This window comes from Oryx dammah, unplaced genomic scaffold (assembly GCF_014754425.2).
Source record: "Oryx dammah isolate SB20612 unplaced genomic scaffold, SCBI_Odam_1.1 HiC_scaffold_3, whole genome shotgun sequence".
NCBI classification, from domain to species: Eukaryota; Metazoa; Chordata; class Mammalia; order Artiodactyla; family Bovidae; genus Oryx; species Oryx dammah.
In genome coordinates, this window is record NW_024070187.1 from 98,605,300 (window position 1) to 98,625,431 (window position 20,132).

Below are 20,132 nucleotides of genomic sequence, written 5' to 3' on the forward strand. Positions count from 1 at the left end.
ACAGTAAAAGTATAATGCTTTAAAGCCAGGATTGAAACTGAGATATAATTGATTCTAATACATTCTCTTTTTTTCTTTCCTTTTTTTCCTTTCTTTTTTTCTTTTTGGTGCATGAAACAAAGTTATCCAGGAAAGGAGGCTTGCCTCGTTCACCTAATCATCAGTGGTAAAGATGGATTAAAACCCAGCCCCTTAGAGTCACAGTTCAGTGGTCTTGCTGCTGCTGCTGCTAAGTCGCTTCAATCATGTCCGATTCTGTGCAACCCCATAGACGGAAGCCCACCAGGCTCCCCCATCCCTGGGATTCTCCAGGCAAGAACACTGGAGTGAGTTGCCATTTCCTTCTCCAATGCATGAAAGTGAAAAGTGAAAGTGAAGTCGCTCATTCGTGTCTGACTCGTAGTGACCCCATGGACTGTAGCCTATCAGGCTCCTCTGTCCATGGGATTTTCCAGGCAAGAGTACTGGAGTGGGTGCCACTGTCTTCTCCGAGTGGTCTTGCTACAAGGCAACAATGCAGCAAAGCCCTTCCTGGCTTCTTGTTCAACAGACAAAACAATCCTAAAACTGACCTGATTCTGTGTTCTGGGCTGGCATGAACCTCCGTAGAAACAACAGGAGTGGCAGGCACTTTCTTTCTGAAGCAGATGTGGAGAAGTATTACACCTGCGATGAAAGGAAAAAAAGAGAAAACCTAGTTTATTTTCAGAATGTTTTCGCATTATGAGCAGTTCATTTCCCACTAATTTTCTTTTTACCTCATTATTTCTTGCCAATAGTTTAATGATATGACAGCACTTAAAAACAGATAAAATTTGGTATTCAAAATCCAAAGAAGAGGAACTTCCCTAGTGGTCCAAGGGTTAAGAATCTGCCTTGCAATGCAGTAGACGTGGTTTGATTCCTGGTGGGGGAACTAACATCCTACATGCTGTGGGGCAACTAGGCCAGCCTGTTGCAACAAAGACCCCACGTGCCACAACGAAGACACAACACAGCCAAACAAATAAATATTTCAAAATCCAAAGAAGAATACAGTCATTCAAAGCTCCATCTGGTTCAGCTTCTTCATTTTACTGGTGAGGAAGCCCAGATCTGGAAAAGTTACTTAACACATTAATGACAACAGTTACTTAGTGGCAGAGCTCAGTTCAGAACCTAATTCTTGACACTTTAGTCCAGTATTCATCTGTACATCATAGATCACAATGTCTCTTTTTGGAGAATCAAATATGAGCAAAAGAGAAAAAAAAAATCATGTCATTTCTCTAGGAGTATTTGTCAAGCATCTGAAGATAAATGTGGTATACAGCTAAATTGATATGTTCTAAATCCAAATAAAAAACACTGCTTCCTCACCCAATAGATATAATCCAACCTCAAGATATTTAGCTTGCCTTCTATAGGATACTTAGGGCTTCCCATGAGGCTCAATGGTGAAGAATCCACTTGCAATGCAAGAGCCACAGAAGACGTGGGTTCAACCCCTGAGTTTGATCCCTGAGTCAGGAAGATCCCCTGGAGGAAGAAATGGCAACCCACTCCAATATTCTGGCCTGAGAAATCCCACGGAGTACAGTCCATGGGGTCGCAAAGGGTCGGACACTACTGAGTGACTATGCATGCACACACACACACACACACACACACACACACACACACACTTACAGGATATTTAACTGTTTCTTTTATTTACCATTCAGTATTTCAATATGAAAACACCAGCACCATGAATCATTCTGGTCGTTCTTAATTTTGCTCTCAACAAGTTCTTTTGTTACTCAATTACTTCTTCAATTCCAAAGCTCCTTCACTCAAAAATGAGAAGCTTGGACTAATCGCATGGGCCTTCTAACTCTTAAAATAGTTATGCCTAAGAATAGCTTCATCTTTAATGACATTTTCCTTTTCTGATCAACTATGTGTTCCGTCATGTTTGTTAATCTCTGTGATCATATTAGTACAACAGCTCAAACATCAGTAACATTGCCCTCAAACACACAGTTAATTATCATTCAAAAACCTATGGAACAAAAACCTAACTTTGCTGTCTCACTTCTTATGAAAAAAAAAGATTTTTTTTTTTAATCTACCTCTTCGGTGATTTCTAAGAAAAATCCTGAATTATTTTCTCAAATCCTTCATTCTGTCATTCATCCAAGTTGTTACTGAGTGGCTTGTCAGATGGCAGGCACAGGCTTAATGAGATTTAAGATTTTTAAATAAGATCCTTCCAGTGAAATGGTAAGTAACATTAGGAATTCAAGTTGACAGTGAGAAAGTAGGCAGAAGTGATGACATGTCTCCTAAATCCCAACATCAGAATACGCCTTCACTGCTTTTTAAAAAAAATACATTAACTACTGACTACCATAAAACATGGTGTTTGTAACATGCTTTAAATTTAAAGCAAGTAATAGAATGAACCCGACTGAGCAACTGAACTGAACTGCATAGAATGAATGTCCATGTACCTGCCATCCAACTCAAGAACCTAAATATAAGTGACTGGTAATGTTTCACTGATTTGCTCTTCCCTCCACCCATATCTCTCAACTCTTCAGTGCTCTGTAATTGCTACCCTATATTCTGTGCTTTGTAGTTGCTGTCGTTCAGTCTCTAAGTCAGGTCCGACTCTTTGCAATCCCATGGACTGCACCACACCAGGTTCCCCTGTCTTTTACCATCTCCCAGAGTTTGCTCAAACTCATATCCATTGAGTCGGTGATGTTATCTAACCATCTCATCATCTGCCACCCCCGTGTCCTCCTGCCCTCAATCTTTCCCAGCGTCAGGGTCATATCATTCCTTTGAGTTTCAGAAAGCATACCACATATGAACATATCCTTCAACCCTGTGTTTCACTTTTTCACTCGGTTTTATGTTTTCAAGTTGAATTCATAAGGTTGCATATAGTTGTCATTCTTTCATCTCAAGGCAGAATAATTCCACATTGTGTAAATGAATTGAGTTATCCATTCTCTTTTCAATAGCGTTTTGTTTTCTTCCCAGGTTTTGTGTTTCTGGTTTGCCATTATGAACATCACTGTTGTGAAAGTTCTCATATGCATCTGTTCCACATGGGGCATAATTTCTCTTAAGGATTTGCCTAGGAGTTGAGGAATATGTGTATTTTGAATTTTTCATGAGGTCACCAAGTTTTCTTTTCCCTAAAGTGAGTTTAGCAATGTATAATCTTACCAGATCGCAGTTCTGTTCAGGTCAGTCGCTTGGTCGTGTCCGACTCTTTGCGACCCCATGGACTGCAACGCTCCAGGCCTCCCTGTCCATCACCAACACCCGGAGCTTGCTCAAACTCATGTCCATCGAGTCGGTGATGCCATCCAACCATCTCACCCTCTGTCGTCCCTTTCTCCTCCCGCCTTCAATCTCTCCCAGCATCAGGGTCTTTCCCAGTGAGTCAGCTCTTGGCATCAGGTGGCCAAAGGACTGGAGCGTCAGCTTCAGCATTAGCCCTTCCAATGAACACCCAGGACTGATGTAGTTATCACCAGCACTAGGTAGTCCATATTGACCCACACGTTCTCTTCAACATTTAGTAAGGCCATGCTCTTAACTTGGCGGTATAAAACCATCTAACTGTAGTCTTACTTTGTATTTCCCTGTTGATTAATGATACCGAGCATTTCCTCAGGTTTACTGGCTAACTCATATTTCCTCTTTTATGAAATGCCTATTCATTTCTATGAGCCATTTCCACCTCAGTTTTTTGCCCTTTACTTATTATTTCATATAAATTATGTATGTGTTTTGTATGCTGATTATTTGATTTTCCCTGTTTTGAATTAATGGATACAGGCAAATATTGAGATAAAGACACAGAAGCAAAAATAGCAGGGAGGTGGACAGAACTGGAAACAGTGAGCTAGAATACCAATGTTTTGCTCAGCCCATGTTTGTAATTTTAACATAATCTACAGATGTCTTCAAGTATCAGAAATTTTAAATGGTACACTATTAATCCTGTTTTGTAATCGTTTGATAAAAATTCAATCAAGAGCAAATGCTTTGATATGATTTCAGTGTATGCTAATTACAATATCCAATATAATTTCAGGTATCCATTTTATATAAATCACAATTGAGATGACATTTTAGACAGAGTTCTCATTTTGACTCTGACATTTTAGGTGTTTTTATTTCATGCTTTGGTTGCCTCCAATTTACAGTAAATTTATTGTCAAAAGGTTGAGTCTGAATGTATATGCACATAAGTATAAAAACTGAATTTCAAAACTAAATTATATAAACTCGAACGCCAGAGACCTGCATTCTAGCCTTGACTAGACAATTAGCTATACCTCCTTGGACTAACTATGTCTTTAAGTTGGTTTTATTATATCTATAACATGAAAATGTGCTGGTATTAGTAAATTCTAAGGACCTTTGAATTATACTCTTTGGCTTAAAGATCTGCAAGAAAATAATTTTTTCCAGATATCTTCCAAAATTTTAGGAATCTCTTTCCAGGTGTTAAATAATGAAAAGAGTAACAGAAAGCTAAATATCTGGGGGAAAAAAACTGTACCAAGCAGGGCTATAGCCCTCCTATGGCCTCTCAGGATTCTTGGCAGATCACCTGACAGACAACATCATACAAGAAGACAATCAAAAGCCACGTAATTTGAATCACTCTACAGTGCTGCCATTGATTCCTATATAAGCAACCAAAATAATTCTGGAATCACACTTACCCACGTACCTGAATCTGCACTCCTCTACTATGCCTAAACATTCCGTGTGTGCGCATGTGTGCTCAGGTGTAACTACCTCTCTGCGACCCCAGGGACTGTAACCCACCAGGCTCCTCTGTCCATGGGATTCTCCAGGCAAGAGTACCAGAGTGGGTTGCCATTTCCTTCTCCAGGGGATCTTCCTGACCCAGGGACTGAGCCTGCATCTCCTGCATCAGCGAGTGGATTCTTTTACCACTGAGCTACCTGGGAAACCAAACTTTCTGAAACCACGTCGAACTCGTTCACTTTAATACTAGCTGTTATGCCTCTACTAGTCAAGGACGTTGCTCTAGTTGAGTCCCACTTCTCTTTCCTACATCATCAACTTCCTAATTCTGTCCTCCCAATAAAGCAAAACCACCGGTGTAGAAAATGCAAGTGGCTCAGAGGTTAAAGCATCTGCCTGGAATGCGGGAGACCCGGGTTCGATCCCTGGGTTGGGAAGATCCCCTGGAGAAGGAAATGGCGACCCACTCCAGTATTGTTGCCTGGAGAATCCCATGGAGGGAGGAGCCTGGTAGGCTACAGTCCATGGGGTTGCAAAGAGTCGGACACAACTGAGCGACTTTACTTACTTACCGGTGTATATGTGCCAATTTCTAATCATCAGAAATCAAACAACATCCGTGGCAAAACTTCTGACCCCACCCACACTCTCAGTTATGACCAATGTCTGATTCCTTTATCAGTGAAAGTTAAGAAAACAGTTGTCCTTGTTCTGTCTTCCAGTATTCTTTAGTACAAACTGCTCTCCAACACACCACTGAAAATTCCAAAGTCACCCATTATTGACATATATATTGAAAAATTCAAAAACCAGTCAGATCTCCTCTTTTTTAACCTATCTGCAGCAACAGGCATGATTCATCAAGCCCTGATACACTTTCTTTACCTGGCTTTTCTCCTAGTTATTGCTGGTTTCATCCTATCTCATTAGCCACTCATCAGCTTCCTTTGCTTAATTTCTCCTTTTCTCCATGACCACTCAAGTTCCCACTTTCTTTCTAACCAATCAGCAAAAACTACTGGCTCTATCTACAAAATATATCCAGAATCTGACTACCCTTCATATCACCTACCTAGCTGCTGCTGCTCCTAAGTCGCTTCAGTCGTGTCTGACTCTGTGCGACCCCATAGACGGCAGCCCACCAGGCTCCCCTGTCCCTGGGATTCTCCAGGCAAGAACACTGGAGTGGCTTGCCACTGCCTTCCCCGCACCTACCTGGAGACTTGGTATAATAGTAACTATCATCTTTCTCATCTCTCACTGGGATTTTTTTCCCATAATTTATTAACTGGCCTCCCAACTACTACCCTTGACCTATTTCAGTCCTTTTTCATCAAAGCAGCCAGAGTGATCCTGATAATCTTACAAAAGTCATATTAATTAATGTAACATCTGTACCCAAAATCTCCCAATGGCTTCTCATCTCACAAATACCAAAATATTTAAAATAGCAAAAAGGAACTTAGGTAACTTAGTACCTCCTTGCTATTCCTTATACAGTTAGGCATCCTCCTGCCTCAGAGCTTCACACTTGCTGTCCTGCCTCAAAACTACTCTGAGATGAGTATCCCCACCCGCCTCTCATTCTCACTATTTTCAGATCTTTGCTCAAGGGTCTCCCATGTTGACTCTTTGCTCTTCATTCTACTTATGTAACAATCCCACCCCCAGCATCCCTAACACACTTTCCTAATTTATTTCTCGCCAACGTCACTAACATTCACTTATTTCACTTCTATCCCCGCTTGTGTATTTCCTCCCCCACAAAAGAGAAAACCCACAAGGGCAAGAGCTTTGTTTTTCTTAGTGCTACATCTTCAATGCTTGGAAGGGGTGGGGCCAGCACATAGGCATTCAATAAATATTTTCTGAATGAAGAAATGAATAGTTAACACCCTTAGGGCTAAACAAGACAATCTTTCTGGGTTTACAAAAGAAAATAATCTAAATAATCAGAGGAAAATAGCTAGATTCCTGATGTGTCAATACAAGAATCATTGGAGTATTTCTTCAACACATAAGAGAGAACAATTCCAAGACTTCAGGAGATGTAGCCAATACTTCCATAAACCTACAGCAACCACCACAGTAAATGGTTCCCCTCCCCTGGCTGTCCACAGGGTGAGATTTATTTCCCATCTATTACCATATTCAACAATGGTTAGTGTGCAGAGCCGCAACACCAACATGTAGGAAAATATTATAAAAATGTTCATTCCAAACTTGTTCCAGACAAAGAACTGAGCCCTTTATAAATAAGGAAAGCCTAAAAATACAGGACAGATATTTTTTAAGTGCTTCAAATATTTTGTTTGGAAATAATTTCAAATGTACAGAAAAGCTCCAAATACAAGAATACAAAAATAACCACTCAGACTCAGTCACCAATTGTTAATGTTACCTTGTTTTATCATTTGTCCTCTTTTCTTGCACTTTCTTTCCCTTCACATAGACAGACTCAAGCTGTTTTTCCCCCCTCCTAAAGCAACTGAGGATGAATTATGTATTTCATGGCCCTTTGCTCCTTTGCTTCACTGTGCATTTCCTGACAACAGAGATATTCTGTCATAACCGTAGTACAGTTCTCATCAGTAATTTGAACATTGCTGTTGTTGTTCAGTGGCTCAGTCGTGTCCAACTCTTTGTGACCCCAAGGACTGCAGCACACAGGGCTTCCCTGTCCTTTACCATCTCCCAGAGCTTGCTCAAACTCATGTCCATTGAGTTGGTGATGCCATCCAACCATTCTGTCCTCTGTCGTCCCCTTCTCCTGCCTTCAGTCTTTCCCAGCATCAGGGTCTTTTCTAATGAGTCAGCTCTTTGCATCATGTGGCCAAAGTACTGGAACTTCAGGTACAGCATCAGTCCTTCCAGTGAATATTCAGGATCGATTTCCTTTAGGACGGACTGGTTGGACATCCTCGCAGTCCAAGGGACTCTCAAGACCCTTCTCCAACACCACAGTTCAAAAGCATCAATTCTTTGGTGCTCAAATTTCTTTATGGTTTAACTCTCAAATCCATACATGACTACTGGAAAAACCACAGCTTTGACCATATGGACCTTTGTCAGTAAATTAATGTCTCTGCTTTTAATATGGTGTCTAGGTTAGTTAAAGCTTTTCTTTCAAGGAGAAAGCATCTTTTAATTTCATGGCTGCAATATCTGCATTTAAGATCAGTACTCCAACTTATTTCAGTTGACCCAATGGTATCATTTTATAATATTTTTCTCTGCATCTGGTATATAATCTAGTCTAGGGCCAGGTTCTACGGTTAGTGGTTATCTTTCTTAAGCTGCCCATGATTTCAGCCTTTGTTTTTTATGATTTTTTGTTTGTTTGTTTAAAGAACATAAACCACTCCCCTTTTTATTAAGCAGAATCTTCTTCGTGTGGGGTTTGTCCAGTGGTTCCTCCAGACTCATGTTACATAGTCTTGGCTGGAATACTACATAGATGACATTATATCCCTCAGGGCATCATATTAGATTCACTGGGATTTCACCAATATATATTACCCCTATTTTATACCTTGTATATAATGTGTGGGGAGACACCTGCTTCTCACCAATATTTCTCCCTAGATTTTTGTTATGATTCTTATCTGTCATTTACTATAAGGGCTGTAAAATGATGATTTTTCTCCCTGTAGGATTCAGAATTCTACTATAAGCAAGAGACCTCCCTTCTCTATTTATTCATTTATTTTTCAGTTTATTAACATTATGGATAACAAATTGCTATTTTTAATGATCCAAAGTTCATTATTATACTAATTTGATGACTGAGAAAGTAGGACCTCCAACAGGCTTGTAACATGCTCCCATTTTTTTTTTTTTAAACATCTTCCTATTTTCTAGCTTAAAAAAAAAAAAAATACAAAGATACAGATTCATCTGGTATGTACTCTTGTAATCAGCCATTCCTCTGAGAAACTCCAGTTCCTTTGTGTTGGGAATAAGATTAATATCAGAGACCACAATGGGGAGTTAGCTATGCCCACTGTTCTTTATCTTTTTCTTGGACAGAACTACTATGAAATACATGCATATAAATATATATAGACACATATGTTCATACACACATACACATGTGCACATACACATACTGGTTTCAAAAATAATAAATTCGCACTGATACCTTCAATCTCAATGCATCCCCACAGGATTCACTTTTGCCTTCTCTCAATCCATATGGGTATGTCCCTCTTTCCTCAGGTCCTAGCTTCAAAAACCTGAAAACACTGACTCAATCCATAACACACAGATTACCCAGGGTTGTTTTGTCCATTTAGCCACAGAAAATAAACTCTACAGGAAAGAGTTCAAGATTTGTGTGTAATCCCTCCCTCTTACCTCCACCCAGACTGAGGGTAAATACGTCAAAAGATTACTTAGATTCACTCTTTCTTCCAAAATGTATCTATAGATTCAATGCAATGCCAATCAAAACTCAGGTAGCTTTTTTGGGGGGAGTGGGGGGAACCATCAGAATTCTAAAATTTACATAGCAAAGCCAAGAAACTAGAATAGCCAAAACCATTTCAAAACAAAGCAAAACTGAAGTACTCATATTACATATTATGTGATATCACAAGATTTATTATAAACCCGCAGTAATAAAGACAGTGTGGTACTGGTGAAAGAATAGAAACCTCAATCAATGGAAAAGAAGTGACTTCAGAAACAGATGCAAACATATATGATCAACTGATTTTTGACAAGGATCTCAAGCGACTGAATGGAGAAAGGAAAAACCTTCAGCAAACAGTGCTAGAACAATTGGGCATCCACATGCAAAAATCCAAAACAAAAGAATCTCAACCAACCCACATCACATCACATCCAATCCTGAAACCAAAATGTATCACAGACCTAAATGTAAAACCTTAAACTTCTATTATGACTTTGGGTTGGGCAAAAAAATCTAATAAGATATAAAGCACAAACTGTGAAAGAAATTAACTGGAGAAACTGGATTTTATCAAATTAACTTCTGTGCTTCAAATGACAGTTTCAAAAATGAAGACACAAACTGAGAGATGGTAGCTGTGAAACAAATACCAGATAAAAGACAAGTATTTCCAAAATATATAAAGAACTCTTTATTACTCAATGGTAAACAAGTAGCCTAATTTTAATAAGAGCAACAGATGTCAATACATCTAAAACAAAAAAAAGATGTAGATGGCAAACAAGCAGATGAAAGGGTATTAATGCCATTATTCATGAAGCAAACAAAGACCATGCTTTCACTTCTCTCATATATATACCTAGAAACGGAATTTACAGCTCATAAAGAATAAGTTAAACTGTATAGAAATTAACCAACTATTTGCTAAAGTGGCACGACCATTTTATCAGCAAAGTATGAGAGGAAACTCCACACCTTCATTAATGTTAACATTGTGAAACTCGATTCTTAGCCATTCTAGTGAGTGTATAGTATTAATAGTATCACTGTATGGTTTTAATCCACATTTCCTTGATGATTAGTGATGCTGACCGAGCATCTTCTATGTACTTGTATCTTTCTATGTGTAATGTACTGACCATTCATATATCCACGGTGAAATGTCAGTGCAAATTCTTCTCCATTTTTTGATATGGTTCTTTGTCTTATTAAGTTATGAGAGTTCTTCAGATACTCTGGTTCAAATGTTTTGCTGGATACATGTTTGGCAAGTATTTTTCCCTGCCTTTGACTAGACTTTTCATTTTATTTTTTTAACGGTTCAGCATGTTCATTTAAGGAGAAGGCAATGGCAACCCATTCCAGTACTCTTGCCTAGAAAATCACATGGATGGAGGAGCCTGGTGGGCTGCAGTCCATGGGGTTGCAAAGAGTCGGACATGACTGAATGACTTCACTTTCACTTTTCACTTTCATGCATTGGAGAAGGAAATGGCAACCCACTCCAGTGTTCTTGCCTGGAGAATCCCAGGGACGGGGGAGCCTGGTGGGCTGCTGTCTATGGGGTCGCACAGAGTCGGACACAACTGAAGCGACTTAGCAGCAGCAGCATGTTCATTTACAGAAAATTCTTTGAGCTGTATACTTACAATTTCTTCACTTTTAGTATATACTTAAGGAATGTGTATTCGTTGCTCAGTTGTGTCCAGCTCTTTGCAACCCCATGGACTGTAGCCCACCAGGCTCCTCTGTCCATGGGATTCTCCAGGTAAGAATACTGGAGACAGTTGCCAGTTCCTTCTCCAACTTAAGGAATAGGTTCATTTAAAGAGAGAGAGAGGGAGATAGATACTGAAGGGCCCTTTGAAGGATGACAAAATCATCAGCAGCTAGTAATTTAAAGATGATGTACATGGTCTGCAAATACTAAAAATTGGAAAATACACCCATATACTCCTGTTTAAGAGCCCGTCATAGCATCAGGGTCCTATCAGATGCTCAGGCATGAAACCTAAAATTAGCAAAGGAAAATAATATATATAAAGACTCTCTCCTGCAATTCCTCACTGCAAATCAACCTCTGAATTCTAGACATTTCAGATTAGGATACATTGTACTTGTTGTCAATTATAGCTTTAAATGGAAACTTTTGATGTTAATGAGATAAGCAAAGAGATTCAACTTTAGTATAATTACATTAAAAAACTAATTCCTGCAATGACTTTCAATAAACACCTGAGTGTCAAATACATACACTGAAGATTTTTTTAAACATTACATGTACTTAAAAAATAAGCAACAGTGATTTACTGTATAGGACAGAGAACTATATTCACTATCTTATAATAACCTATAATGGAAAACAACTTGAAATATATATAAACACACAAAACTGAATCATTCTGCTGTATACCTGAAACTAACATAGCACTGTAAATCAACTACGGTGGTGGTTTAGTCAATAAGTCATGTCTGACTCTTGCAACCCCATGGACTGTAGCTTCCCAGGCTCCTCTGTCCATGCGATTCTCCAGGCAAGAATAGTGGAGTGGGTTGCCATTTCCTTCTCCAGTGGATCTTCCAAACTCAGGAATTGAACCTGGGTCTCCTGCATTGCAGGTGGATTTTTTACCGACTAAGCTACAAAAGATTTAAATTCAACTGGCTTCCCTGATAGCTCAGTTGGTAAAGAATCTGCCTGCAATGCAGAAGACCCCAGTTTGATACCTGGGTTGGGGAAATCCCCTGGAGAAAGGATAGGCTACCCACTCCAGTATTCTTGGGCTTCCCTTGTGGCTCAGCTGGTAAAGAATCTGCATGCAAGGTGGGAGATCTGGGTAATCTGATCCCTGAGTTGGGAAGATCCCCTGGAGGAGGGCATGGCTAAGCATTCCAGTATTCTTGCCTTGAGAAGTCCATGGACTGTACAGTCCAAGGGATCATAGAGAGCTGGACACAACTGAGCGACTTTCACTTTCATACTTCAATTAAAAATGACATGTACATGCTTTTGTTGGCAGCACAAATAGCTTTATACATAATTACTGTTTATTAGTCCTTAATCATTCACAAATTATTTCTATCATTATAAGAAATAAAAATAATATGCTGGCATTTTCCATATTAATAAAAATACACACTTTGTAGAATATAAAATGTCAAGTAGAACATATTTTTTGAAGCAAAACAATAACACTGCTCTCCACCACAACACTAACTCTTCCTTTCTCCTAATCCAGGCCCCAAAGTTGATCATTAACAGTCCAGTACATGCTAGTGGTAAAGAAACCACCTGCCAATGCAGGAGATGCAAGAAACTGGGGTTTGATCTCTGGGTCGGGAAGATCTCTGGTGTCAGAAATGGCAACTCACTCCCGTACTCTTGTCTGGAAAATCCTAGAAACAGAGGAACCTGGTGGGCTATAGTCCACGGGTCACAAAGAGTCATGACTAAACATGCACGCTACTAGGATATTAGGATACACGTGTTTTTTAGACCTTTTCTCTTTCTCAAATGAGTACATGTAAATACACACAAACACACTCCATCGCAAATACAGGATATATGGCATTTTGGAATTCTATAAACCAAAATTTCAAAGTTTCTAAATGAGGCCTTTATGATTGAAGGACTATAAAACAAGAAATCAAAAGGGGGAAAGATCTCAGTCAAGTAAAACAAAAATAGGCTAAAATTTAATACAGCCATTGGATGTGACTTGAAATCTTGCTTAAATTTTGAGAACTCATAGAATATATTATTTCTGTAGCAGACACTTTTTAGAGTGACTAGAGAGCCTGCAATCCTTCCCTTTTCTATGCCATGATCAATGGCCTTGAAGAAAAACATCAGAGAAAAAACTAAGAGGGAGAGTCATGAAAGGAATGACTATTTGAATGAACCTCTCACAACAGGGCCACGATCTAAAAATGTCCCTCACCAGAATTCTGCCAGTGCCAATGCAAACAAAAATATAAAGCCTATTAATAATTGGGTGGGTAAGATGACCTCATCACAGATCAGGTCACACTCCCTCTCCAGCCAGCCTAGTCCGTGCTCAGAGATTTCATGAAAATAATCACAACCAGGTGGCAGGAGAAGCAGTTACGCAAGGGACCACGATGCTGACTCACTAAGACGGACCTCACTGCTCTACTGTCGAGAAGCCACTGGTGTGAGTCCCCCACAAGCACCACCTCTCCACAGGCACCCGGCCCCTTGGATTACAGACACGGTGATGGCTGACCCTTGCTGGAAGAGACATCAGTTCTGAATCTGCTCTGCCAGCACCACTATGTAGGAATAACCAAATGCATCCTATAAATCTCCTGGCTGGGGCTCAGTGGTAAAGAATCTGCCCATCAGTGCAGACGACACAGGTTCGATCCCTGGTCCTAGAAGATCCCACATGCCACGGATCAACAAAACGCCACAACTACTGAGCCTGTGCTCTAAAGCCCTGGAGTTGCAACAAGAGAATCTACCATGATGAGAAGTCAGCACACCGTGGCGAGGAAGAGTAGCCCCCACTCATGACAACTAGAAAAAAGCTCATGCAGCAACCAAGAGCCAACACAGCTAAATTTTCCAGGCAATACTGGAGTGGGTTGCCATTTCCTCCTCCAGGGGAACCTTCCCCACCCAGGAACAGAACCTGCATCTATATGTCTCCTGTGATGTAATAGTTGTTGCCAGAGCTAAAAGATTCTGAATCTGGGGTGCCGTCCTGCAGGATATAAAGTAGGCTATGAACCACCAACCAATATATGCCATCTCCCACCTCCAAAATATCCTGGAGGTAGCAACCAAACAGTAATAGTGGAGTGGTATCTTTTCTTCTCTCAAAGTTTTGCTTTTTGTCTTATGAACAAAAAGTCTTTCTAAGTCTGCTGACCTAGAAGTTTTTCTTTTTTAATTTTTATTTTTATTTTATTTTACTTTACAATACTGTATTGGTTTTGCAATACATTGACATGAATCCACCACAGGTATACATGAGTTCCCAATCCTGAACCCCCCTCCCACCTCCCACCCCATATCATCTCTCTGGATCATCCCCGTGCACCAGCCCCAAGCATCCTGTATCCTGACCTAGAAGTTTTAATAACCAAGAAATACTTCTACCAGGAGACCAAAAAAAAAAAAAAAAGAAAGAAAGAAAGAAAGAAAAACACAAACTTTACTGCAAGCTGAACTTATCAGGTTCAGGGTGATTTCCTCATGACAGCAAACAAAACCAGCAAAAATGAAGGCTACAGGATGGGATAAGAATGATAGTCCATCAGCACTCCCGACAAAGGGGGCATGGGTTCAACCCCTGATCAGGGAACGAAGATCCTGCATGCCGCATGGTGTGGCCAAAAGATTTTTAAAATTAGATAAAAAAGAATGACACTTCATGACTAACAAGGGGAAGAGTGGTGCTACTCTACCTGTGGGGGCTAGAAAGACCATGAGGAGCACTCAGGGGAATCCACTGCAGCATGTTCTGGAAGTGCTGTGTGGTGTTAAGGTTAGTGGAAGCGATCACAATCCTGTACAGTCAGAACCACCAGGAGCTCAGAGCCTTTCAAGAACGAGGGGCTGGGTCAGTGTGTGAGGAACAGAACGCTGATAAGCTGAGATGCTCACAAAAGATATGAAATAGGAAGTGAAACAGGTTAGGGGGTCTGCACTGAGGCAATATTAAGGACTCTAGCCACTACTACTTTATCAACTTCCTAATCCCCAGTGTTTGGTAAGTACCCACATCTTACCCTTTAAATATATTTTCTTTTTGTGTCCTTTCCCCCAATCATGCACAGAGCAAGTTCACAGGAATTAAAGTTGTAAAATATCAAGAAAGAATCACCATGGAACCAGGGCAGCATGATATCACCCAGAAGTGGCAGCCCTATGGCACTGCCTCTGGCATGCATTCAGACTTTCTCTCATTTAGAGAAGTTGCCTCTGTGGATGGGATAAATAGGGTTATCTTGACATTTATACAAGTGGGGAGGGAAGTGAGGGGAAAGACCAGAGAAGGGAAAGGGGTAGTTAAGCTACTAACGGGTGACCTTCTAGACACCAGCTAGGAGGGCTGCCTGCCTTTTGACTCCCCCTTGGCAGGGGTCTGGAAAGAAGGTATAAAAACTGCTGCTGTTGCTAGGCTCCCAAGAGCTGCTCTGGTTTCTTCTGCTCAAGTCCCATTCATTCAATTCATTATTCAATTTCCAGTATGGTTCCAAAAATACCTTTTAGTCCCCCTTAAGGTGGTATCAGCTGATTGAAACCCCCCAAATGCTACTACGACTTCTTCTAGCAAGTAAAAAGGTATGGCAGGTTCTCATTTTAACATCAAATGACCCTAACTGTACATTTTCCTTGCTTCCTCTTACCCTGCTCAAAAACTAAACAGAGTGTACTTTTGCCTTCAGAACTGTGACATTAGAACTCTCATGCCTAACATGCTTTTTCATATCCTCCTATTTTGCAAGAAAGTACATTTACCCCAAAGCTTCAGTCTGTTCATTTTAGCACCAGTTCCCTGTTAAGACATTGCTCTCAAGTGTCAGCAGTTCTCTGTATCTCGTGATCCCACGCGACTGCCAGCAAAGCAAAGTGAATGATTACTGATTAACAATGGAAATGAATTCTGTCCTTAAAAGATGGTATATAAAACAGAATATTAAAAAAAAAAAAAAGTCAAGCTGAGCCTGTTTCTGCTTCTCCTGTCACTTAAATCCTAGATCACCAATACAGACTTCTGACAGGAGATGCTTTAAGTTTCAGCCCTAATCCTCAATTCTGGATGGAGTCACTATTAACATTAACTCACCCCGCCTTTATACCCCGGACTAGATGACTGGGGTTCCGAGCTTCTTCTGGTACCCACTGTGTTCTACTCTGGCCCTCTCTGCTGTTTCAGGCCTGTTTATCCCTTACTTATTGTAACTAGGCCTCTGATCTGACACTTCTGGAGATTCCCAGTCTGGTCCCTGTCTGGTCTCTTCCTAGGACTGGGATGCCTACTTTTGATTACCAGTTCCAACCCCAAGGACTGACAACGGGCCATTATCTGTAGCCCAGTACCCAGAGACAGAATTCTCTGACAGCCAATCAGATAAATATATGTATATATTTAAGATATGAAGGCAGAAGGAGAAGAGGGCAAGAGAGGATGAGCTGGCTGGATGGCATCACCAATTAAATGGACATGAACTTAGACAAACTCTGGGAGATGGTGAGCAACAAGGAAGCCTGGCATGCTCCAATCCATGGGGTCGAAAAATGTCGGACACGACTTGAATAACACAACAATACATTTATGAACTTATTCATTCATTTTTTTCTCTCTCTCCGTCCCCCCACAATTCCATGTGCTTCTTCACCTTGAATTCCCATTAACAACAGATCGAGAAGATTGCTTTCTGCCTGTTCTGTCCCTGACACAGGCTACCAAAGGGAACTCTTCCTCAACACCTGTAGCTTAGGTGGTGGTGGTGTTTAGTCGCCAAGGTGTGTCTAACTCTTTTGCGACTCCATGGACTATAGCCCACCAGGCTCCTCTGTCCGTAGAATTCTCCAGGCAAGAATACTGGAGTGGGTTGCCATGTCTTTCTCCAGGGGATCTTCCTGACCCAGGGATCAAACCCGCATCTCCTGCACTGGCAGGCGGGTTCTATATCACCGAGCACCAGAGAAGCCCAAAACACCCCCTACTAGTCGATAAACACAAGGCAAAATGCATCTCACGTGATAGATTAATTTCATTTACTTCTAACTTTTCACCCAGCAAATTATTTTCCTCTACTCTAGTTTTATACTATTAGAACACTTTTCTCAATCTAACACTATGCTTAACATCTATCTTTTAAAAATTCACTTTACTGCTTGTTTATATTGGTAGAACTTCTCTATTTCAGGCATCTGGCCAATTTATCTTCTAAATTGCTGTTCATTGACATTTTCTAGTGAATTCAAGTCTCATGAGGAAAATAATAATAAAATTTAGCTTTAATTGTAACTCCAATAAGCCACAGCATTCTTTACTACTTTGCCATATTTAAACTTCTTTAAAAATAAAAACAGGGCTTTCTAAAAATTGATTTCTTAATGATAATAGCTGACAAAATGCAAATGTCTAACTCAAAACCTGTGCATAGTACTTACCTTTGCTTAGAAAAATAAGGTAAAATTTTTTCAAATACAAATCAGTATCACCACTATGGTATGAAAGAGCATTTCTAAACTTTAACAAAAATGCAAGAAGGCATACCCAGGTATGATTACTATCTATATCGCATACCTGTTGTTAAATAACAAGACCAAAGTAACAATTAGCTACTGGAATGCAACCTGTCTCCTTCCAGTAAAATAGCACTTGCTTAAGAGAACTTCACTGGACTGGAATGATGCTTTGTCAGATGACATTAGGATATGTGAAACAACTATTAACCACTGCACTAAAGTGCGTGTCAACAGCAGAGCAGGAAGACGGAAGGCTAGAATATGGGGATCCTTTTAAAGATCTCTTAATACTACATGCATGCTTCAGTGTCTGACTCTTTACAACTCTATGGACTGTGGCCCACCAGGCCCCTCTGTCCAAGGGATTCTCTAGGCCAGAATACTGGACTGGGTTGCCATTTCCTTCTCCAGGGGGATCTTACTGACCCAAGGATCAAACCTATGTTTCTTTATGTCTCCTGCATCACAGACAGGTTCTTTTCCACTAGTGCTACCTGGGAAGCCCTCTTAATACTGGCCACAGTCAATAACTGGCTCATTTCTGATGAATGTATTAGGCTGAAAAACATTAAAGTGCATCTGAAAAAGGAATAAGCTTTGTAAGAAAGATATAACACTCCTAGCTGTGAACAGAGATCACTATAGTATTATCATCTCAGAAACGCTATTCAGCACACATTTTCCCCTTTCTGTTTCCCAACTACACAAGTGTGTGTTGGTGCTACAGTGGCCTAAAGGCCTTTCCAGCAGCTGCCATGTCTTGTCAGGCTTCTCCATACCCTCCTGAAAATATCAACACCTATGCCAGCACGTGTGGTGGTTATGCAAGCTAACTTGAGCTGGGAATCACCGAACTTATTTACTCTGGTGACTCAGATTTAGATCTAGGTCTCTGTGGGGAAGGAGGTGGAGAACACAACTGCATGCTATGACCCCGTTCTTCATTAGTATTTACTGTATAACTAAAGCAAACTCAACGCTTTCTGCTTTTTCAAAAAGTTTGAAAAGGGAGGAAATAGTCCAGGTTTGCCTAGGTACAGGTCAGCATCTGCTATACCAAGTGACCCTGGACAGAACAAGCGCCCTGTACAGGGAAGTGTTTTTTTCTATTTTCTCTCTCCATGTTCCCCGATGGCGTTCCCAACCCCTGCCTCCACCCCGCCCTCCCTACCACTGCCCTTTCTCTTCCTTCTCCAGCCTTCCTTTAAGCTTGCCACCAGTATGATACCTCTTTAGCTACTATGAACTTCACAATGGCAAAATTCTCAATGCTATTTCACTCCAAGACAACAGAAATACTTCGAACACAGCCAGACATCAGAAATAATAAAACAGCAATACAACAGTTTTCATCTTGACCAAAGAGAGAACATCTAATTTATTTCAGAACGTAGCAAATGAAATATATAAAGCACACCTGTCATCAATCCAACAGATCAAATTATCCTTTAAAGAATATAAGCTATAGAAGTAATTTAGTACAATTTTCATGGTGACCTAGTTGTAAAAAGCTTCAGGAGCAAAACTAAGGCTTTCATGTGTTTTCACTATCCCTATCCCTTCTCCTCATTTCTTAAATAATAAATTCAGGCGAATTTTTTCCCAAGAGACCTCATCTGACTCATTAACGGTGAAATCAGTTGATTTTATTACTTTCTATAATTCTGAAGTAAATCTCACAGTATTCACCAAGGAAATTCAATCAATTCCCCTGATATTCAGATCAAACCTCATCTTAGGGTTATCTGAATCATTTCAACTACAAGTAATCTTTCTACCGGCTAAGTATCCACAGAACTTCTGCACCCCTCAGACAGACTAACTGTATACTGTTCAAACATTTATGTGTTTATCTTATCGTCATCATATTATAAAGTTATTGAGAGCAGAAGTATCCATGTCTTAAACATTCATGCAAATACCAGAGCACCCAGGGCAGCAAACTATAAATCATTTAATAAGTAATTAAGAAAAAAGTACACAATTATTAATAAACACTACAGCATCATTTGAGAACCTATTTACAGTGTATTATTTTGGGAAAGAAGAACTAGGTTCCCAGAGCAAGTTGAATCCTTTATATTTGGATTAACTCAGTCACTAGAGGCATCACACAAATAAATCAGGCTGAATAAAATTATTAGGCAATCAACACACAATGATATTTCTAAAAATAACTGAGTTTATTTTTATTTCATCCTTGTTTACTTAACTGTAGCATATATCATCTAAATCACTGTTTTAATGAGCAGTGTGCCACAGGAAAAGAACTTGGGCTTTCGAGTCAGAGAGATTCAGACTTTAATCAAGAAGATCTGATTATGAATTTACTGAGGGATTTCTAGGACAAAGAGAATAAAGAAACATAATAAAACATATATTATCATTCTTTCTCTTGATAATGGTCTTAGAATTCCTAGGAGTGACAGTAAACATTTATTTTCTTAAGACTTACATCATTTTCTGACAACATGCTTATTACCTAACTACATTCATTCACTCAGTGCATACTGAAGGCCAATTACATGCCAGTGTGTGTGTATTTAGAGAGAGAATAAAATTTGCTGAAATATACAATGTGTGGTAATGTTCTACAGCTGTTTATTCAACTATACTAAGAACATCCCTTCTATTTCTGAAATCTCCTCTGTATTCAACAAAATGATAGCAGGTAGTTAATAAATACCATCCCTTGACTAACTGCCCAGTACTTCTTTCTTTACT

The 20,132-nt window shown here is 39.9% G+C and overlaps 1 protein-coding gene across 2 annotated transcripts in view; it reads right to left on the reverse strand.

The window, feature by feature from the left end:
• The window catches only part of WDFY3 (WD repeat and FYVE domain containing 3), a 250,563-nt gene extending 249,712 nt beyond the window's left edge, over positions 1-851 (reverse strand). For both annotated transcript variants that reach the window (XM_040237260.1, XM_040237261.1), the window contains exon 1: positions 573-851. The gene's annotated coding sequence lies outside the window, so the exon portion shown is untranslated. The remainder of the gene's footprint in view (positions 1-572) is intronic.
• Positions 852-20,132: the final 19,281 nt, after the last annotated feature.